Source organism: Nannobrachium achirus (assembly GCF_963921795.1).
Source record: "Nannobrachium achirus genome assembly, chromosome: 13".
NCBI classification, from domain to species: domain Eukaryota; kingdom Metazoa; phylum Chordata; class Actinopteri; order Myctophiformes; family Myctophidae; genus Nannobrachium; species Nannobrachium achirus.
Window position 1 is genome coordinate 13,035,828 of NC_137833.1, and position 24,422 is coordinate 13,060,249.

The 24,422-nt window shown below is 42.2% G+C and overlaps 1 protein-coding gene across 2 annotated transcripts in view; it reads right to left on the reverse strand.

The window, feature by feature from the left end:
• The window catches only part of LOC308297587 (cGMP-dependent protein kinase 1), a gene marked incomplete at both ends in the record, with an annotated part of 208,173 nt that overhangs the window by 125,495 nt on the left and 58,256 nt on the right, over window positions 1-24,422 (reverse strand). The gene's annotated exons all lie outside the window — the stretch shown is intronic.

Sequence of the window (24,422 nt, forward strand, 5' to 3'; positions counted from 1 at the left end):
TTCCCATCTGAGACACACAACGGCAACCACATTTCATGATGTAACCTTCTCATCTGAAAAACACACAACGGCAACCACATTTCATGTAACCTTCCCATCTGAGACACATAACAGCAACCACATTTCATGTAACCTTCCCATCTGAAAAACACACAAGGCAACCACATTTCATGTAACCTTCCCATCTGAGACAAACAACGGCAACCACATTTCATGTAAGTTGATGTAACCTTCCCATCTGAGACAAACAACGGCAACCACATTTCATGTAACCTTCCCATCTGAGACAAACAACGGCAACCACATTTCATGTAACCTTCCCATCTGAGACAAACAACGGCAACCACATTTCATGTAAGTTGATGTAACCTTCCCATCTGAGACAAACAACGGCAACCACATTTCATGTAAGCTTCCCATCTGAGACAAACAACGGCAACCACATTTCATGTAAGTTGATGTAACCTTCCCATCTGAGACAAACAACGGCAACCACATTTCATGTAACCTTCCCATCTGAGACAAACAACGGCAACCACATTTCATGTAAGTTGATGTAACCTTCCCATCTGAGACAAACAACGGCAACCACATTTCATGTAACCTTCCCATCTGAAAAACACACAAGGCAACCACATTTCCAGTGATGGAAAAAGTACTTAAATGTTGTACTTAAGTACAACTTCAAGTATCCATACTGCAATGTAGAAATACTTGTAATGTTACAAGTAAAAGTCCGGAATTCAGAACGTACTTGAGTAAAATTACAAAAGTGTTGACAAAATGTAGTTGAAGTACCAAAAGTGAAAGTACACAATGTTTGAAAATAGGAGATCTACAAGCTCACAACACCTCTGCAACGCGTTGTGAACTTATAGATCTGTTATTTTGAAGCATTTTGTACTTTTACTTTTGGTACTTGACGTAAGTGCATTTTGATGCCAACACTTTCGTACTTTTACTCACGTACATTTTGAATTCCAGACTTTTACTTGTGAGTACATTTTCCACCACTGACTATAATGCTTCCTGCACAGCTATCAGTAATGACAACGTTTCTGTGCAGTGAATGGAATGGGATTCGAGGTCTTTAAGGGACTGAGTTTTCTTCTGGGTTCAGGCCTCCAGAGTCTATTTGACTGATCCTAGACTGTCTGGGAGTAAATATGCAGGATGCAGAGTGCTTTGGGCCTTTCAAAAAGGCCACTGGCCTCTTCCAAAAGCCCTGTGCTTGACCCTGTTAAATGGCACTGCTATATAAACAGCCTTTCTACTTCAATCACATGAACTCTATAACGTCCTTATTCTGGGGGGGGGGGGGGGGGGATATTCATTATTCAGCGGGTACGAAATTAAAAATAGCAGCTCTACAATGCGTTGCAATGCAACATTTGGTATACTAGAGTAGTGGTTCTCAACCTTAATCATACTACAGCGTCACCAAAAAGCATCAGCAGATCCACAAGCTGCCTTGAGATTGTAGATCTTCTACTTTTGCTGCTTTTGAATTTGAATCCTGAAAAGTAGCAGTGTTTGGACATATGAGGTCTTCACCCGACAGTGGCGATATGGGGCTTAAAGGTTCTACACCATGCATTTAAAAATAATTTATATAACATAGTTTGTCTCCCCAAAACGTTTTTCAAAAGGTTTGAGGCTAAATTACCACTCCTGAATACAGAGCCCCTGTCGTTTCTGCCTAGCTTTCAGAGTATTTTCAGCTGCAGTACCACCTTGTCCTGAGTGGGAGAACTGCACTATTGAGCCAGTTTTGGCCCCACACTCCTCCCCACCTCCTGCTCAGCAGGCCTGCACCACCCCTCCCCAACCCTCTCCCAGCTCCTCCTTCTCAGGCCTGCCCACCCCTCCCCAACCCCCACTCAGCACAGCAGTAGGTCCCGATTGTGATGTCACAATCGGACCAAAAATCAGACAGCCCGTTCTGAGACCTGTTTACATAGATCTGCCCGTAAACTGAGAAAGACACAATGGTCAGAAATAGGACTTTGTGAGGATAGAACGTGCTGGTGGGACACCAAAAAAAATACATAAAAATTGTACAACGTACGTACATGTGCGCACATGGAGGATCTCAGCTTTTGTCAGCCGTAAGAAGGGTGGGCGCAAAGGGAATAAAAAGTTTGGGTGAAGCACTGGTATTCTTTATGGCATATCATCTTTCAAGGCAAAAAGTTACTGTTAACTCCCCGGTTAAACAAAGGCGGTTTGTTTTGAAACGTGAGTGACTGTGTGAGCAAGAAGACTCTTATCATAAATTCTCTGGCCTGGCCTGTGTGTTGTGCGACTGAGACATCACAGCTGCTATTTACTGTAGATAAGCTTCATCGTGGATGCATCCCTGCCTGGCTGAGAAAAGCTCTCCAACTGGACTCACAATGAGACACAGTTCCAGGAAAAACAGACCTTTAAAATATTGCGTTTCTGTCGGGTGGAAACCTCATAATTATGTCCAAAAAAGTTACATGTTTCAAATAAAATAAAATAAAAACAGAAGATTGCGGAACTGCCACTTTTGATGCTGTATGTAGTGTGATCATGGGCGTTCGTTTACGGGGAAAAAAAAACAGCAAAAAGTAGGAAACTGGAAATAAGAGGTTTCTGCCCTATAGCAACAATTACATGTGAGCTTCTTGGTATCTTATGATAATACATGAGGCATGAAGATAACAGGCTGGAACTCATTCACTGATTGATTTTAGAGAGCAACGATTTCCTTTAAGGTCGTCTGGAACAGAGACTCCCAACGCGTGGGCTGGGGGGCGCTGGCGGGCCGTGAGGATATCCAGATCAGTGTTTCTCAAACTTTCACATTTCAAGGTCTTCCCTTAACTCTGACAGTGTACAAATGGAACCAAATGGACCCGTCAGGGTTCATTTGGTTCCATTTGTACACTGTCAGAGTTACAGACTTGCATGGGTCAATTTAGACCCCGCTAAAGGAACACACAGAGTCCCTGGAAAAAAACGAATTATGTAGATTGAAGGTTTGTCAAATGTGTTCTCGATTTAAAGGTCTAGAGTACTTTTATAATACCTAAGCATTCACCAGTAACAGCTTTTAAGTACCAGTAAGACGCCTAAGGGCGACAAGCGACCACTCCCTTGGCCATCTGGCCAGTGATCTGTATCGGACCAGTTACCCATACATGGAGACACCTGGTACCCATATATGAAGATACATGTACTGTATATGGAGATATGCTTACTCAGGTTACGTTTCGACCCTTCAGTCTTTCCTGAGGAAGACCGACGGATCTAAACGTACAGTACGTTCGTTGTCTCAGTTAAATAAATCATGTGAAAGGGGTTCATGTAAGGACAAAGACAGACAGCCCCATGCATCAGGTGCATAAAAAAGGGACGTTAACAGCCTCCAGCCATTTCCTGTGGAGTAAGAGAGATGTCCATTTACATTTTTTAAATACGGCCTGTGTGATAATTGCCAGAGCAGAGATAAATGTGTGAATATTAACGAGCTAATCCAATTACTGGAACGTCCATAAATGGCATAAATTGTGCCTTTAAAAGACTTTCATTATTCCAGAGGCTCACAAACATGCACGCTAATGGAGTGACCTCTGACCTAGTGGTTCTCAAAGTGGGGTCCGGGGCACCCCCAGAGGTCCCTGAGGGGGTTTCCAGGGGGGTCCCCAGCAAAATAAGTTAATGTAGCATCAAAATCAGTTTAGCCACTATAACCCTATGTTTTTGGCCATTCGAAAATAGCTCATCTACAAGCTCTAAAAAAATAAAAAATCTTCTCATTAGGAAGTCCCCGCATACAATCTTTTCAGATGTGAAACTGCAGGCAAAAATATTTATCAAGTTCTGGGGTCAAACTTACGCTGCTTCTAACCTGTTTTATTATAACACCTGAACAGTCATACGCGGGTGGAAAAGTGGTGATGCACGAGCCTAGAGCTGTGTGATGATAAGCAAACCAAAACTCCCGTCATGCATGTTATATTCAAATCATATTCAAATAGAAACGTCAAAGCCAAGATGAATACATACTCTCACCCCAGACAGACAGACAGACAGACAGAGAGAATGGCACTGGTAGAGAGTAGACACATTTACATTTCATCAAGCCGCCACTTTTCAACCGTATTCAAAAAGGCCATGATGAAGAAACAGGCTTTCCTTTGTACAGGCATCACAGCGCTGCGCCCCGCCTCCCTGGAGCACTCCAATGGTTTGAATTTGCCTGGTATATTGAGCTATCTGTAACGTTACCTATGGTGACATTATTTTGGAAGGTCCCCAGATAACTAGCTTAATGTGCAACATTATTGCTTTCTCTCTCAACAGTAAACAAACCAACATACAGTACATGTTGAAAGTGTATGTTGCCAACTATTCATCCAAACAGCAATAATTTATCATCTCCCGAATCCTCAGAGATCAACGAGGATATCGGACCAGAGATATTGAGCTTTGGATTTGTTTTTTGTATTTCTGGTTTCCTGTCTCATCATGACTCTCTCATCATGACTCTCTCAACGTGACAGCCAAATGCAACACGAGTGGCAGAGAAATAGTCGGGGCGTCACAAGGGGGGTGGGGGGGGGGGGGGGGGGTGGGACTGAGTTACTGGGGCCCAAGGTGGAGGGGCCTTAATTATTTTATACTTTAGCTATTGAAAAATAGCAGATACAAGCTCACAGAGTGCCGCACTGCGAGCTCGTAGATCTGCTATTTTTGAAAAGTCGTGAAAATGTATGCAAATCTACGAATATACGTATTTTTTAAGCGAACATTTGTAACTCAAATTTTGCTTCTGGGGGTCCCTCCCTGGAACTAAATATTTTGAGATGGGGGTCCGTGGCCAAATACATATCATTTTGGGGGTCCTTCACATGAAAAAGTTTGAGCACCACTGCACTGACATACTGTAGAAACATGCCAAATGCAACACGAGTGGCAGAGAAAGAGAACACATGGCTAGATGCCACTTGTTGACCCACAGACAATGGTGTAAAGTATGTACTCAAGTACTGTACTTAAGTACAATTTTGAGGTACTTTTAACTTTAATGGAGTATTTCCAATTTCCAAATAGTTTTACTTCTATTCCACTACACTACATCTCAGAGGCAAATATTGTACTTTTACTCCACTACAATTACAGTATATGAAAACTTTTAATTACCATTTATTTTCAAAAGATTCTTTATACATTTTGATCTTGTGAACATTCTGCACAATGAGTACTTTTACATTTGGTACGTTTTGATACTTTTACTCAAGTACATTGTGAATACTGGACTTTTACTTATAACAGAGTATTACTGCATTGCAGTATTGATAATTTTAGTCAAACATAACACAAGTGATTGATTGATTGATTGATTTCTGACTACTTTATTAGTCAGAAATGTAAACAGCACGAGGTACAATGAGACACACAAATAAACACGATATGTACAAAGGAGAAACAGGAAAAAACGGTGGCAGGGAATGACACCTCCTTTCTAAGGGAAATTACATTTACACCCACTTGTGGTCTCCTGATAGATTAAAACATTTCAGGCTTGACACTCTTGTAATGAAGTAGGGCATTAAATGACGGAATAAAACGTAAAAAGTTGAAATTTGGAGATACTGTTGGCTACGAGGTTTCTGCCCGACAGGGATGATGATATAATCATCGTGATAAGCTGAAAACTGCTCGGTTTGAAAAGTTATGGTGTGACAGACACATCAAAGGACAGACCCGCAGGGGAGAGTACAAAGTACTGCACTTCAGTACACTTCTGAGGTACTTTTACTTTACTTGAGTGTGTCCATTTGTCAATACTTCTTATACCTCTTCCAATATATTCTTGGAGGCAAATGTATTGTACTTTTGATCATTTGGTGTTATTGATGTATCGCTCTGGATCAAGAGCTTGAAGATCTGCTATTGCTGGCTAATGTTTCACTCAGAATAGGGATAATGGGGTTCATATACAAAGATTTGGCGGCCCCCCTGTAGTAACTCTGAGGACCCCCTAGGGGTCCCAGACCCCATGTTGAAGACCCCTGGCCTAAACTGTAAACTGTGTGATGCTGTAGTATCAAGTAGGGCATTCATTTATGAAAAAAACACACAAAAAATATGGAGAGGTTCGTGCCCGACATTAATGTTTTACTTAATAAATGTGAGGACTCGTTCCAGCACTGAGTCTGACAGACACATCAAACAGACAGAGCGGCTTGGCTTACACTGCTAGCTGCGTTGGTCACTGCTAGCGCAGATGTCTCATTACCGTGAAACTAAATTAGAGTTAACAAAAACAGTTCATTTCCTGGAGCCTTTTCACAGAGTAGTTTCTCAAAACTGTTTCATGTGACGGACCCCCAAAGTACAGACGCTTAATTTCCGTGTCCCAATCTGAATATGATGTGCCAATTTCCAAGTTTTTGAGATTTATTTCATAATATTTTAAAAAATATTGAAGATAAACAAGCTCGGAGCATTGCATTAAGCGCTGCGAGCTATTTTTGAATCGCCAACCTATATAAAGGGATAGCCTCAAGTGGTTAAATACATTGATTTGTGACGCCGTATTAACAATTTTTTTTTTTGCTGAATGAGGACCCCTCAAGGACCGCTGTGGGGGTCCCCCTGGCGGACACCACTTTGAGAAGCACTGCTTTCTTTAGAACTATAAATAACGTCGAGTGTTAAAGGGTCAGGTAGTTGGATTGTTCTTCCGTTGGACCGTTGCTGTTTTCTGGGGAGCGTTGCAGGGACAGGATGTGGGGGTGTGTGTGTGAGTCCCTGGGGGATCCATATGACCACCATCCCATCATCGGGCACAAGACCCTGCTCTTCCCTCCTTACTCTCAAAGGGATCAGATTACATAGCGTCGTTGTCGGGCGGAAACCTTGTAAATCCAAAACCGTTCCTTCTGTGTTTATCGTTTAAAAAAATGTGTTTAAACTAGTGAAAATAGCCGATAGATCTGCTATTTTCACTAGTCTTGTGCGACAGTCTTGTATGATGAAGCAGACAAGCAGTGCTTTACTTTATGAAGAAAAATGTACAAATTTGAAACTTGGGAGATACAAGGTTTCTGCCCGACAGTGACGAGATGCGTGGCTGTCGGGTGGAAACCTCACATCTCCAATATTTAGCCTTTTTAAGTTATCTTATTAGTAGTATTTTTAGCAATGTTTGAAAGTGAAAAGTCTTATTGGTCTAATAGAGCCTGCCTGCTTGCTCAGGGGATAAATGTAATCTTGACAGTCAGATCCTGGGTCTTGGTGAGACATGATGATCTTTGACACAATCTAAATGTCTCAATAGAAGAGACAAAATACAACCACCCCAATTGTGTGAGTTATATTGTATTAACATACTCTACCAGTCTACCATACCGATTGGACACAATTACATTTTATACATTAAAAAAAGTTACACAAGTGAGACTTCAACAAGGGCGTGTGACTAAATCAGTGGTCTTCAACAGGGGGTCCGGGACCCCTCGGGGGTCCTCAGAGTTACTTTGGAGGGGGTCCTCCAAATCTTTGTGTAATATAAACTTTTTTTCTCCTTTTTTTCTATTAACCACTTGAACCCCAGTGTCCAAATTCTGAGAACTTTAGCCAAAAATAGCAGAGCTATATAAAAATAGCTCACAAAGCCTCGCGCTGCGAGGCGTTGTGAGTTTGTAGATCGTCTATTTTCGGCGAAGAGGTTTGGTGTAGAGGGGAAAAAGAGCAGACTAATTATGCCTCATTCACATACAGAAAAGCCAAGCTAATGGTTTGCTTGGTAATTCAATTAATGTATTCTCTATGCAAACCAGCTTTTAAAATTCCCAAGCTGGAAAAGAAGCTTGGACATTTTTAAAGCTGGTTTGCATAGAGAACATATTGAACTAGAAAAATATTGTTCCTTCGAAACAATTGTGGGCTCGCTTCAAGCCAGAAAACAATGGCTATAAAAGTACAAAATGTCAAGATCGCAGGCAGTGCTCTCTTTGACGTTACTGACGTCAACGATTGGTCCATTTTGTTCCAAAAATGTGTTGTGCAAAAGTTGACCCGCTGGTGGCGCTATAACAGGCCAATGTAAGAAGGGTGGTATCTGTTCCTTGACCTATTGGGAATGTGCTTGCAAGATTTCACGCAGATTGCAGGCTGTGTTCATGATTTGAGGTGTTTTTGGCTTTGGCCACTTTATCGCTGCTTGCAGCTATATTCATTATTATAATTTTTTTGTGTGTGTGCACTTCATAGGCATATTAGATAAAGGTCCTTAGATTGTGTGTAGAATGTTTCATGCAAATCCCAACGGGTTTAAGCGTTTCACAAACTGCTCAAAATGATATAGCGCCCCCCTTTGGCCAATTGGGGTAAGATTGGTTTTAGTGATATTTGGACTAACACTCTACATCTTTGCCAAATGCCATGAACATGTTACTTTGCATGTATGATTTAGAGGCAGAAGAATAATTTGCATAAAACTGCAATATTCATTGAATTTATTTAAAAAAGCATGTTTCAATGTTAAAGAAATCCGATCTGACAGATCTTTAGATATCGGTCCAAAGTTCACGTAAAAAAAGTTTTGTGCACGTGACGCGAAAATTCCAGAATAAAAGCGGGTTTACGCGTTTTACAAACTGCTCAAAATGGCGGAAAATCGAAGGGCGGAGCTTACTTAACAACGACACAGATGTCTTCCGCTTGAGTCAAAGCACGCGTGTAACAAGTTGCATGTCTTCAAACGAAACGAGTCATGACTTATGCCCGTTTGAAGTTTGAATTTTCAGACGCTTCGTATAGCGCCCTCCTTTGGCCGATTGGAATAAAATTGGTTTCAGTGATACTTTGACTAACCCTCCACATCTTTGCCAAATGCCATGAACGTGTAACTTTGCATGTATGATTTAGAGGCCGAAGAATAATTTGCATAAAACCGCAATATTGATTGAATCATTAAAAAATTATATTTCACTTTAAAAAAAATCTGGTTGATCAATCTGACCGTATTGGTCCAAAGTTCATGTGAAAAAAGTTTTGTGCACTTGACGCGAAAATCCCAGGAGGAGATAGATTTTTACTGTTTTTCATATAATTCCGAATTGTGGGAGACCTAAAGGTCAGAGGTCAAAAGTTAGAGGGTAAAAGTTGTTCGGCATGAGGAGACGCATAAGTGTATACAGGTTTCATGGCTGTATGTATAACACAGCATGAGCTATACCTGTTCAAAGATCGCACTTTCGAAGGCTTCCTACAGCGCCACCATTTGGCCGATTGCTATAGAAAATAATAGCACACTTCGCCACTGTAAACTGAACACATTGATGTTTTTATTTTCATTTTCTCACTAAGTATGTAGGAGTAGAAAGGAACCGAAGATCCCGTCTACTGATTGCCTGATAGATAAATAAATAATGACAATATCTAAAGTGTGCTCGCCTTATAGGCGAGCCCACAATTACCAAGCAAACCATTCGCTTGGCTTCTCTCAGTGTGAATGCAGCATAAGTACAGTGTGAAAGGTCAAGTTTTTTTTAAGTATTGACGGTTCAAGCATATCTGACAACACAAATTGACATGAATCCAAAATACACTGATTGTGCTGTCAAACAATGAAACTATATGGAATCTATGAACAGGTTGTGGGGGTCCCTGCTTCATCTCTCTCTCTCTCAACCTCGGGATCCTCGGCCTGAAAGCGTTGAAGACCCCCTGGACTAAATGGATAACTCCATTGGATCCAAGCGTTTTGGACATATGAGGTTTCCACCCGACAGAGACGGTACGCTGGTCCACTGGGGACGACAGGCTGATTGTGGATCAGAGGTCACATCCTCCTCCCACAGGTCATCACCACTGGATGTTATTATTGCTGCACGCCATTCTGACCTGAGGTCAGTGCTGGGAACAGTAACTGAATGTGTTTACACCAGTACTGTACTTGACCCATTTAGGCCTAGAATTATTGAATGCTTTAACCAGTGAAAAATAGCAGATATACAAGCTCACAGCGCGGCACCGAGTGCCGCGCTGCGAGCTTGTAGATCTGCTATTTTTGAAAAAGTCGTGAAAATGTGTGCAAATCTTTGAATATATGTATTTTCAAAGCGAACGCTTGTAACTCAAATTTTGCTTCTGGGTGGTACAAGCTCGCAGCACGGCACTCGGTGCCGCGCTGTGAGCTTGTGTGAGCTTGTATATATCTGCTATTTTTCAATAGTTAAAGCATAAAATAATGATACACAATAATGTGTACCCGTTACAATCCTGAAGTACTTTTACTTGACATCAGTATTTAAAGAAAAAACATTCATGCTTACTCACATCTAATTTTTACTCGATTACTTTGTACTAAATTAGGTCATAATCACAAAACCAATACCCATTTAAGCCCTATTTGATACTAAATTAGATAATTATCACAAAACCAATACCCATTTAAGCCCTATTTTATACTCCAGCTATTCTAAAGTGGCAGATCACGATGTGACGTGTTGTGAGCTTGTGGATCTGCTATTTTGAAAGTTTTTTGACACATTTTGAGAATGAGTAGCCTACTTTTACTTTTGGTACCTTAAAGGGCCTATGACATGGCCCGAAATTATCATGTAAGATACAGAAAGTCACGTGGTCTCTCTGAAAACAGTTTGAAATGGCACGCGACGTATGTATGACTATGGTCTTCCTGACCGGGAGAAATGCAAAATAGCCGAGCTTGTAGCTCGGCTATTTTCTGTCAACACACTCACGCACACACGCACGCACGCACACACGCACAGGCACACACACACCAGCGCTGTAGGATCACTTGGGTGCTTCCAGTCGATAGACAGCAGAACATAGATGCCATTAGCCAGTGAAAGCATCCAGAGCACGGGAAGAGAAAGTTAGACACCTGAATTCTTGTTTGTTTTCGCCTTGTATATTTTTTGCGGTAAATATGCCATGAAGTTGTGGAATCTTTATAATGTTTATGTCTGCAACTGCTAGTTTTATTTTGTGTTATATAAATTCGAATTTTCAAGCTTTCTGTGTAGCAGATTCAGAATGAAATGTACGCTAAACTAGTAAACTCTGACCCCTCGCCCCACAACAACGGATAACCATTAGTACAGTAAGTACAGTAAATTAATTTGATTGGCTTATGGTGCAATGACAGCATCACAATATTAGAAAATAAAATAGCGTTTATTTATATGTCAAAGCGGCCATTTAAGCATATTTTGATGAAAATGCATTTAGACGTTTACATTCTCAAGTGAAGTCAAACTCTGAATACACATAGACCCTTTTACTTGACCACAATGGAAATAAGCCTTGGGGCTTTGTTGTTATTTTACCCTTGGTGATATTGTATGGGAAAACGTAATTCCTTCATTCTTTTACATCTGCTATTATGAGTATTTCTATACTTTTCAGGCAAAGTACTTCTCCCAACCACTGTGCTATGGTGACCTGCGGTCAACTGTTACATTTCCCCCCCAAACTGTTTTGATTAGAGGATGGAGGGTTGGGAGGAAGCTGGCCCCAGACCAACGCTTATGTGTCACACGCACACACGCACACACACACGCGCGCACGCACACACACGTACGCGCGCGCACACACACACACACACAGATTAGATCTCTGGAGGAAGAGAAAAAACGATGCTGATGGAGAGAGAACGTTGATGCTCAACAGCTCTTTTGGCAGCAGAGTCTGCCTGAGTCTCTTCAAGAACAGAAAGAGAAAGAGACTGTGCCTGTCTGCTTGTTTCTCTCTCACACGCAAGCACATGCACAGACGCAAACACCCACACACTCTCAAAAGCAGCTGTGCATACACAATCACCACACACAAACAGGCAAACAACCACACACACACACACACCACAGATTATCATCGTTATCATTTACACACATCCCACACACACACACACATATCGCACGCACGCACGCACGCACGCACGCACGCGCACACACACACACACACACACACACACACACACACACACACACACACACACACACACACACACACACACACACACACACACACACACACACACACACACGACACCTACTGCAGGCATAATATTTGGACAAAGCACTTTTGTTAGGTACTGTGTAGGCGATTACAACATGTAAGATGCAGATTAAGACCAGTCAGTTGAAACAACTTACTGCAGGGGTCTTCAACAGGGGGTCCGCGACCCCTAGGGGGTCCGCGGAGGTACTGCAGGGGGTCCGCGAAATTATTGCTTAAAAAAAAAAAAAAAGATTTCAAAAAATGTTTTTTTTTTCTTTTTTTGCCTTTTTCCACATTTATGTTAAAAAATAAATCATGATTCTATCCATTTTGAATAGCTTGAATACATGATTACTATGCAATTGACAGATTGTTGATATTATTGACATTGGTTCTCAGTTAATAAGTAGTATGTTTAGAAATGGTAGTGGTACGGCCCACCCTGCTCGCTGTATAACTTGTACTTGTTTAAAATAAAAAATATGTCGTAGCCCCGACCCCCCCCCCCCACCCTACGAGGTGGTAGGGGGTCCCTGCTCCATCTCCCCATCAGTTTGGGGGTCCCCGGCCTGAAAACGTTGAAGACCCCTGACTTACTGTGTATCGATCCGCAAAAGTGGAAGATACACTGACAACACTGCCTGAGGTACAGTATGTGCACTGCACAGAGAGCACCATTTAAAGACATAACCCTCGAACCCTATAACCCTAACTACATCAACAGCTTTTGTTGGCGCTACAAAAAGCAGATCTACAAGCTCGCGACACACTATAGAGCTTGTTGCATGACACGGTATACATTAACGTTTATGTGGTTAATCAATTTGGCTGATTATAAAATAATTTCCTTTTTTCAATACTCAATTATTCGATAAACCTGTGTCCAGGACCCCTTGGGGGTCCTCAAAGTTACTACAGGGGGTCCTCCAAATCTTTGTGTGATAGAAACCTTTTTTTTTCTCCTTTTTTTATATTAACCCTGAACCCTAGCGTCGATATTCAGACATCCATATTCAGAGAACTTCAGCCAAAAATAGCAGATCAGCTATTTCCGTCAAATTGCTTTGGTGTAGAGGGGGAAAAGAGCAGACTAAGTACAGAGTGATCCGTTGCCAAATATATATCAAGGTGGGGGTCCCTTTGCACAGAAACATTTGAAAACCAGTAAGACTCCCTAATCGGGAGATAAGCAACCGTCACGTCGCATACAAAAACTTTAGAAGGAAATCATAGCCAATCAGGAGGGAATATGGGAAATGGGACAGATCCATGTTGATGACATGACTTAGTGTGTACCAAATTTGTGTGATTTTAGGGCAAAATCTTTAGGAACAGTGTCCAAAAATGTGTTTTGCTAAAATCGGCCTGATGGTGGCGCTAGAAGAGGGCCATGTGAGGTTGTGATTTGCCAGCCAAGGAGTGTTTGTGCAAAGTTTGGCATGGATAGGGGCAACGGTGGCAGAGATAAGAGTAGGGGAAAAGGCGTGACGTGACGGACAGATAGACAGACGGACAGACAGCCGGTGGAAACCTTTCATAGTAACTTGCGACCTAACGGTCGCAACTACTGAATTAGAAGACATTTGTAGAATCGGTCTGAGGTCTTAATGGGTTAATCGAAAAAGGTTTTCAATAGAGAAATCGCTTAGAAAATAATCTATAGCTGCAGCAGTAGTGTCAATGGCTCCAGCACTATTCACTCCACTTGTCCCAAGGCGTTCTTTCTGACAAAGCCAGTCTGGCATCCGAGGTTAGGCTTCTAAAAGGATCACAAAATTAAATCATTTCTGCGTTAATGCTTTTCGAAAAAGCTTTTGGAGGGGAAAAAAAGAAAAGAAAACCTTTTTAAGCGAGAAAGAAAAAGCACCTTTGATGAATTTTTCTTTCATTCTTTGCAGAAGAAATTTCCAATACACTGGAGATAATTCAGAACATGGACGTCTTTAAAAACATAATTTCAAAAGGGTCACAGGGTGCAGAGCACATGCTGTACTGACGTACCTGCAGCTGACCCTGGTTAGAGTCTGACCTAAGGTACAACTATGGTTTCTGGAACCATTTCTGGGTCCAACAAGATCCTTTCAGAGTCTATCCAAGGTTCTTTAAAGCTTTTTTTTTTTTCGTAAAATAATCCTCGTACTACAGCATCACACAAAAGTATCAAAAGTAGCAGAGTCAAACAGGGCCGGCTTAATGCAAAGTCCTGCAGCACAGCTAGGGCACCAAGCTTGGTGCGGGCATCAACCGGTGGGGAGAAAGTAAAAGAAGACTACATGTATCTGCTTTCAGTGCTTTTGGCAAAAACAAGCTACATTCAACTGCCTATAAATCTGCAATGGATTATCGCGGCTGTGACAATTTTTTCTGCCAATACACTACACACAGTGTTTCTAAACCACTGTGCCTGGGGACCTTTGGTGTGCCCCTGAGAAGGGTCAAGTGTGCCCCTTGAAACTGCTTGAAAGCCAGTATTGTTATCATTACAATGATAAATTGCTTAATTATTTTGGCAAATGTTCCGCCCCAGGATAGTGGATGCTGGGGATATTGTGTCTTGTGTCTTTGGTCACAATAATCGTGATATGACATTTTCATATCGTCCCATCCCTAATCTGAGTGCGTCTTCCATCACTGAATGTCCCTCATCATCAGTGAGTCACCCACCCCTCACCCCGCCCCCAGCACCCATGGCATAGCACCCATCTCCGTTTTCATTTAGACCTCATAATGGGGCCTGTTCTCTGCGGCTCCCTCGGCGATCTCTCTCGCGCACGCACGCACGCACGCACGCACGCACGCACACGCACACGCACACGCACACGCACACACACACATCTCCGAGCTTTAGACAGGGTGATTGATAATATTATGGTCTCTGTCGCCGGGGCAGAAACCTTGTATCTCCATTATTTCAACTTTTTAATAAATTTTCCTTTTTGTAAATCAATGCCTGTGACTTTGTCGTATGAGAGCTGATCTTGCTCTCATACGCTCAATGCGTCGCAAGAGCTTGTATATTTCTATTTAGATTGTAAATAGGTTTCTATTTTCGCTATATGTTTTGACATTGTTTGCAAAGTCAAAGTGGTTACGTCTGTCTGTGGATTAGTTCAATTCAGGAGACGCTCTTAATCTAGAGTGATTTATAGTAGGCAAGGTAAACACAATACATCAAATGAAAAGAGACAGTGTAAATCAAGTATCTGTCTAAAACAGTATAATATATAAAATGATGTGTACATTGAAACCATACAAACTAAACTATAGGATGCCAGGTCAACAAAATGAACCTAACTACAGCATTGGATCCAATGGACCAACCACCCTGTCCACAATATGACTTCCGGTTGGTTCTAGTGGAAGTCGCGGAAGTGCTGTGTTTAACAGAAGTTACGCCATGCGTTGTAGTCTTCCGTTGAAATTCTCGCGGCGGAAGTTGAACAGTCTCTGCCTGATATTGTCACCAGGCTTTTCTCTTCGCAGATGAGTAAAGCCTGGCTACGCGAGGCTAGGACCAACAGGTTCTCGTTTCCATTTCCCTGAACGCTTTTGGACATACAAGGTTTTTTTGCAGAGTCCGACAGCGACAGTGAAAACGCTAATTTTGCATTGGCGTAAACCAGAGATCACGGCATGGTAATTGGTAATAATTAGCAGTTAGCAGCTGCTACTGCCGGGAGTTTCCGTTTTATCGTATTCATTACTTATTTGGAATTGGATGCAGGATTATCGTGCAGTGCTGCTGGAGCATTAGCAGAACACACTAATGTGGCTTTTAAAGCGGCGCAGTAATAATGGGCCTCTCTCATTTCCTGGGTAAGCCAGCGTATCGCTGGGGAGAAGATAGATCAGCCTGGCTCATTAACACTGCTACTGTCTGTCTGTTTCACTGGGCTGACCATGGGATGGACACACGTCCACACACACACACACAGGCACAAGTACGCATCCATACACGTATTCACAAATTGATTTGTGTACAGATATCTTCAAGGACATCTCTTTACAGAACATGATGTTCAGTGTGGCTATGGTACGGTATACTCGGTGGACCGTAGGCCTTTGAATAATGTAAAATGCCAATAAGCAAACAGAGATGAAATGCTCTCAGTCCTCCAGTGACAAGCTTGACTGTTGGTCAACCCCTAGGGTCAAACAATATTTGTGTGGTAGACACAAAAACATTTTTGTTAACCACGCAAACTCGAGAATCCCTATTCTGAGGGGGAAATCTCACTTTTTCGTTGTGTCATTCGACAACCAGCGTCGGCAGGTTAGCTACTCACCCGCGTCGACAGGTTAGCTTTTCACCAGGTTAACATTCACCCGCGTCAAAAGAATGGACCGTCGAACAGATGCTATGTCGCAATATCGACACGCTCCCGTTCTGGGGGTGAACATTAGCTGAAAACAGCAGATCTACAAGCTCACAACGCGTTTCAGCGAAGAGGTTTGGTGTGCAAAATAAAAAAGATAAGACCAAGTACCAAAGGTCAAGTTTACAATGTACTGAGGGCGACTCACCATCCGTACTAGATGCCCAAAACTAAATGATTGATAGTTGGGAACCAACTAAACCAGTTAGGAAACAACATTAAGTCTGTAACTCTGAGAGTTATGGGGGTCCGTTGTCTAAAGCATACCAAAATGGGGGTCCTTGGAAATAAAAACATTTTGACACTCACTGGACTAATAAACTGCAAAATATATATGATTACATTGGTATGAATAAATATGATCAGTACCCTGTTTGTCTTTCCATACATTATAGACAACTTTTCTGTCCTGTATGCTCATAAGTTGAAATGAATGTCATTGTTATGTAATGGCTTTGACTTTTATTATATTTATTTATTGCAAATTGTTTGCTAATGTGGATTTTATCTTCTGTGTTGCTTTGGAAATCTGTCTCTCTCTCACACACACACACACACACACGCACGCAAACACACACACACACACACGCGCACGCAAACACACACACACAAACACACACACACACACACACACACACACACACACACACACACACACACACACACACACACACACACACACACACACACACACACACACACACACACACACACACACACACACACACACACACACACACACACGCCTATCCAGACGAGAGCGTCTCAAGAGCAGGTTCAATCAGAGTAAAGATAAAGACCAGGGATCAAACACAAATGAGTCATTAAATCACCCTCTACGGTAGATTTATATCTGCCCCACGTCCTGGGAGTCTATTCTACCTGCAGGTGGGAATAAAAACCCAGCGGGAGAGGGAAGGAGGGAGGGAGAGACAGACAGAGGCAGAGACTAGGGCTGTCACAATATGACATTTTACATGACAATTAATTGTAACTCAAATAATTGCGATTAACGATTTAATTGTGTTTTTGTCGTTGACAATCACATTTCTGTTTGGCTTTTAGGCTTTGAGGTTGCACATGGTAGATATGACACATAACCTAAATATACAATGGAAACGATTATGACGATTATGAAAAATAATCGTGATTATGTCAAATAAATGCGATTAGACGATTACTATATGTAATAATTGTGACAGCCCTAGCAGAGACAGAGAGAGACTGGTAGAATGAAAGTGTGAGAAATTGAGACAGACAGACGGACCGTAAGAGAGAGGCAGAGAAAGACAGAGAGAGAGACACTCCATAGAGAGAGACACACTCCATAACACTCTGTGCACCATTACACCCCATAACAAGGCACTCACACACAGAGAGAGATGCCCCCTCAGCCAACTGGTCCAGGAACTCTGCATACAAACACAAATTGAGCCACCAGACAGAAAACTCACTGGACTAAACCAAATGATAAAACAGCAAAAAGAATGCTACCTGAAACATTGGAGAGAAGCAACCCAAAAGCAGAGCAAACTAGAATGCTATTTGGCCCTAAACAGAGAATACACAGTGGCAGAATACCATATCACGGTGACACACCGAATCTTGACTAGGTACAGACTCAGTGAGCACAGTCTTGCGATCGAGAAAGGACGCCATAGACATACTGTACCTGCTGGCTCCCTAGAGAAAAAAGACTTTGCATCCACTGCACACAACATGAAGTGGAAACTGAACTACACTTCCTAACCGCCTGTCCACTGTACCAAGACATCAGAGACACATACTTCCCACAGATCATAACCACACAAGGAGAGTTTGAAAACATGACCAATGATGAAAAACTCCCATATCTGCTGGGTGAAGTACGACAATGTGCAAACACAGCAGCAAGATATGTGAGCTGCTGTGATAAGAGAAAGATATCAAATGGAACACAACCACCTTAAAGACTAAAGATCATGGTGTACACATCCCTGCATTGTCTGCATCGAGTAATCTCCATACAAACTGTTCCACCCCTTTCAATTGTACATATGTTCTATTGAATGTATTATATTGATTGATTGTATTGTACTGTGTACACTTCTGCTTTGGCAATGTAAACGTATGTAAATGTATTGAAAGCGAGGCAAGACATAGAGAGAGACAGAGAGATCGAGCGAGAGACAGCAGACAGACAGACAGACAGACAGTAGGGATGGGACGATATGGCGATTTACGATATTATCGCGATAATTAAAATATTCCAAACATACGTTTGCCAAAAAATAGCAGATCTAATGCGACGCGTTGTGAGCTTGTAGATAGTCCATTTTTTGGCAAAGAGATTTGGTAGAGAGTGAAAATAAGACTGTATCAAGTACGTATATTATAAGTACGTTTTACCAATAGAGGGTTTAAGTGGTACCGGATATGCAGCTCGGCAAATAAAAGGTGAATTGGTCCCAGTGCATGACGGAGGACGATTTCACGATAAATTAAATCTCCACGATACGATTATTGTGAGTGTTTTTTTTTTTTAAATCACGATAAACGATAATATCGCTTATCGTCACATCCCTAGTAAAAGACAGACAGACAGAAAGACAGACAAAGGAGAGAGACAGAGGGGAGGATAGATGGGAGGACAACAGAGGAGGATAAGTATGGACATAAAAGGAGGCTGAGATGGACAGATAGGTGGAGAAAATGAGTTCTTGGAGGAGACAAAGGGGACAAATTGACAGGGTGATTAACAGATAGACGAGCCACGGTGACACCGAGCCAGAGCGGGAGTCAAGCGTGTTGGAGGGAAAGTGACAGAGCGAGAGAGGGAGGTCCCGATCCCTCCTTAATTACAGCTTATTAGATTTCACGGCTTCGGCACCTGTGATTGTGTGCTCATGGGAGGCGAGAGAGAGAGAAGGAGAGAGCGAGAGAGAGAGAGAAAGAGAGAGAAAGAGAGAGAGGCACAAACGGCTGGCTGGCGTAGCGGTCCGGGCACCCAGGCTCCAATGTGGCCTGACGGCGCATCACGGGTTCAAGTCCCGTTCCCGAACAACCTTTGCTGCATGTCTCGCCCTCTCCCTGTTTTTCGTGTCCGTCTCTACTGAAAACTATAAATATAAAGCCCCAAAAGCATCAACAAATAACTTAAAAATGTTTAAATAAATTAAAAGGAGAGAGAACAGAGTAAAATTAAATGAAAGAAGACACTTTAGATTCCAGGTTCATTCGTTGACCTGGCATCTTATACAGATCCAACTAAAAATAATTAGAATATTGTGTAAAAGTAAATCTTCTTGAAACTTTCATATATTCCAGATACATTGAACATTCATTGATTTATTCCACACAAAAAAAACAGTGTTGATATGGTGCTAACGTTCTAAATATAAAATGCATTATGGAGAGAGAGACATAGAGAGAGACAGAGAGAGACAGAGATAAAATAATTATGTAAATGAAAGCAGACATGAACCATAAGAGGAACTTTCTTTCCGTTGGGGACAGATGCTGCAGCAGTCAGTGACAGCGTTGGGACTGCTACACACATTCACGCACACACACGCACACACACACACCATTTGCACATAGATTACATATTAGCCAACCTCATATAGACTCTTTAGAGACGCATTACAGGCCTTTAGGATATGTTGCCGAGTCCGTGGAGAATTCTTCACCTCCAGAGAGAAATCAATACATTCCTGAATGGAGTGTATTAGTGAATAGAGTGTCTATCGGAGAAGTCTCCAGCCCCTCGCGCCCGCTTCTATTTGGACTCCATTTCTCCCACTTTAGCTCTATGCCAGCCAGAAATAGCTTTTCATTTGTGAGATGTCGTGATAACAATACAGAGGATTCGCGCTCGGCTCATGGCACAATATGGAATTATTCTCAAAATGGAACCAAAATAAGTGATTTTGCTGCGCACATTTTCCACAACAATCGATATTCTCCGCACATTATTACCGGAATAATCCTGAGGGAACTGAAGGGGGAAAAAAGTGTGTATGGCCTTTTTATTTTTATTTATTTTACACAGTCAACAGTTAAACACATCCACATACGCGCACCCACATGCATGCACACACACACACACACACACACACACACACACACACACACACACACACACACACACACACACACACACACACACACACACACACACACACACACACACACACACACACACAGTAGGCTACATGTAAATGTACATATGTGATTCACGCTGACATGGTTCAGTCTAGACCAGAAAGGCCTGAAGACATCATTGTGTCACAGTGACATTTCAGACAGTAACACCGTACTATCATGTCATTACAGACACTTTCAGATTTCTTTATCTCCAATTATTTCTTACCACTTTTTTAGTCGTTATGCCAATTAATTCCTCCCACTGCCTGTCACTGGTACTAATGAACACTATGGCCAGCCTGCCAGCGTGGAGCCCCCACCGGGAGGACACAGTGCCTCACCGTTCTACTCCTCCTCCTCAACATTCCCCGCTGACAGTTAGCCTGTAGGAGCATCGATATAAAAAGCTAGACGACTCATTCGCTGTTCATTGGAGTGACCTGTAAACAAAGGGAAGGTGTGGAAGGCATGCTGCCACTCAAAGTGACTAATAGACTACTGGACAGTCACAGCCAGGGGTGTCACAAAGGGGGGGGAAAGTGGGACTGAGTTACTAGGGCCCAAGGTGGAGGGGCCTTTATTATTTTGTAACTATAGAGGGTATGCGCGTGACATCATCATCATACCAGGAAGTTAAGCGGAAACGCCTACTGAGTGGCAAAAAAATGACTTTCTGGACTTGACAGTCCATACACCAAACAGAAAAGTCCTATCTGATTGCATTAAACAACGTTAAACGACGTTAAACTCACTTTGCCACTCGATGTGCCACTCGATTTGCCATTCACTTTATGCATACGCATACCCTCCATTGAAAAATAGCAGATATACAAGCTCACAGCGCGGCACCGAGTGTGGTGCTGCGAGTTTGTAGATCTGCGGTGCCGCGCTGTGAGCTTGTATATCTGCTATTTTTCAATAGTTCAAGCACAAAATATGAGTGAATCCTTGTACCCAGGGCCCAGAATTTGGTGCGATACCCCGGGACTTGATGCGGAAAAAGTGACTCGGGAAAGAGGGAGTCCCGCCTCTGATTGGCCTACCGAATGTCCCCTTCTGTGACACACGCGAAAGCGTGTTTCTCGGAGTCCCGGAAGCGTGCCATAAAAATTGCCTTCCCATTTTTACAGACGCCCTAAAGCCGAAGGAGGCCAATAGGTTATATGCATATACGCCATTTTGTTCTACTTCCGGGTGTCTTTCGACTTCCTTCACAGGTGTTACTGATGATACTAATGAAGGCTCTGTTCCATTCTGCTCAAACAGAGTCAGGGAGCTGATAGTGTGCATGTTGGCTCATTGGAAACACTCTGCTACACCAGTGGGTCTCAAAGTGTCCTTGAGTGGGTTCCAAATGTCCCCATACAGGTGTGTAACTCTGAGAGTGTACAAATGGAAGCAAATGGAACTGCAAGGGTCCATTTGATTCCATTTGTTGATTCCATTTGTACAGAGTTATGGGGGTCCTTGAAATTAAAGAACCACTGTACAATAAATCAAACAAAGCCTTCATTAGTATCATCAGTAACACCTGTGAAGGAAGTCGAAAGACACCCGGAAGTAGAACAAAATGGCGTATATGCATAGAGCCTATTGTGTTCATATACACCAGTGTTTCTCAAACTTTTTCAAGTCAACTCCCATGTCTGTGATCGATCAGGGAACGCTCGAAAAACTGTAAAATATTTGTGAATATTTGAAAAGGAAAAACTAACAATTGCTGGCAGTTAGGGATATTTTGGTTAAATACTCTTGACACTGAATGAGTTAACATAAGAAAAGTTTGAGAACCATGGATGGATTCACGATGGTCTTATTTTTGCATGGCTACGTTTACGACTCCTACAGTACGTCAGGACTCCAGTGGTTGTCACATTCTGTAGATATAGTTATTTACAAAGTTACAGAGAAGTAAGAAAAAAAGATAGATAAGAGGGAAAAAAACAAAAACAAGAGCAGTACAGTACCAATAAAGAGAAGGTGCATCAATAGAGGGGGCGAATAATATATAAGTATATATACATAAAGTGTCTTACAAAAAAGAGACCGTAACAGAATACTCAGAAACTACCAACACAACCTAATAGTGCAATGTCAAAAATCAGTGCGAAAAAAACAAAAAAACAGCTCAGAGAAGAAGAAACTAGGGAGCGAGTCGCAAGACGCACATGAGCACTCTCCCTGGAAGGTCCTTAGGGGTCAAAGTCAATACAGCAATAGTTCCGTCAGTCTAAGTTAGGAAGGTATGACAGGGCGTACAGACTAGAGTGATAGCATGGACTCCAGGGAGCGTTCATTCTATATGGTGATAGCGGGGGAAGCCGCGGCAGGTTAGCCGTTAAAATGTCACGCCAATTACAGACCTCCCACCTCTGGGCATCAAAGACAACCCCATCATCATCATCATCATCACACCTCCACTGGGATGGAACCTCATTAAGGACGCCACGCAGAGCCAATGGACTCCCTCGCAGAGATCCTGCTATAGACGTGAATTCAATCTCGTACCGGTTGCGGTGCAGGCCGTAGCGCGTCAGCGCCATCGGACGGAAACCTCCTATGTGCCAAACAGTTGCTTTTCAAGGGAAAATGGATCATAGAACCCACGTTTCCAATGGATCCAATACTTTTTAATCCATTCAGAACGGGTACACATTACTGTGTATTATTATTTTATGCTTTTAAGGATTAAAAAATAGCAGATCTACAAGCTCACAGCGCGGCACTGGCTTTAAAAATACATTATATTCAAATATTTGCACACATTTTCACGACTTTTTCAAAAATAGCAGATCTACAAGCTCGCAGCGTGGCACTCGGTGCCGCGCTGTGAGCTTGTATATCTGCTATTTTTCAATTGTTAAAGCATCCAATAATTTTAGGCCTAAATGGGTTAATTGGTTCAATGTTTCGTCGCTGTCTGGGCGTTTCGAGCTTGTAGATCTGCTACTTTTGCTATTTTTTTATTTTGAATCCTGAAAAAATGTTTTGGTCATGTGAGGTTTCCACCTGACAGAGACAATATAGACCTTAGACAACATCTACGCACATGCACACAAACGCACGCACGCAAGGCACGCTTTCATTGCATACGATCGCCCATCCAATCTAAAATCCCAGTAGGTTGAAAATTGAGTTTTTCACGAGTTGAGAATAACCTGCACTGCAGGTGGTTCATTTTACCTGCCACACTGATTCAATGATCTACCTACAGTAGTACAAGGCAAGCAGACTCTTGTTCAGTCCTGTCAGGATGCAGTAGAATATATATCATTGCTTTCCGGCAAAAAAACAGGGGATTTTCAAAAGCGTAGAAATGTCAGGAAATGGAGGAAAAAGAAACGCCGCCATCGAAATCCAACTGCATGAAGTATTCTCAGGAACCAATAAAACTGAGATCATCATGCACCTTTCTTCCCAGTCTAGCATTCATAGCTTTGACAGCAGTCGCACATCGACAAGATCGCCATTCATCCAAGTTGCCAGGCAACAAAGTGCGACGGTATTGTATTGTGTGCACTGACATTTGCATACAGCCATAAATTCTCAATATCCACCGTTACCTTTTAATATGCAAATACATAAGCCAACAATAATCCTTAATTAGCCAGTCTAGAGGTGGGATTATCTCTGCTCTCATAACTTGAGAGGAGAGGCACTCTAAAATTGCAAGTTTGGATGAACGCTTCGTGAATGAGTTAGCTTGCTTGCTTTGTTATGATATAAGCTCGAGTTAATCAGTTTATTAATGTTATCGTTACAATTATGTTCTTCCGGTATTGGTAGCAGTAATTACAGTAGCATTAGAGAGTGAAGGGCCAGTCACACCAACAAATGTAACTATAACTATAAAGATATTGTTTTACAAATTAGACTGAGCAACTATAAACTTCACTTGGGTAATGAAGGAAAAGA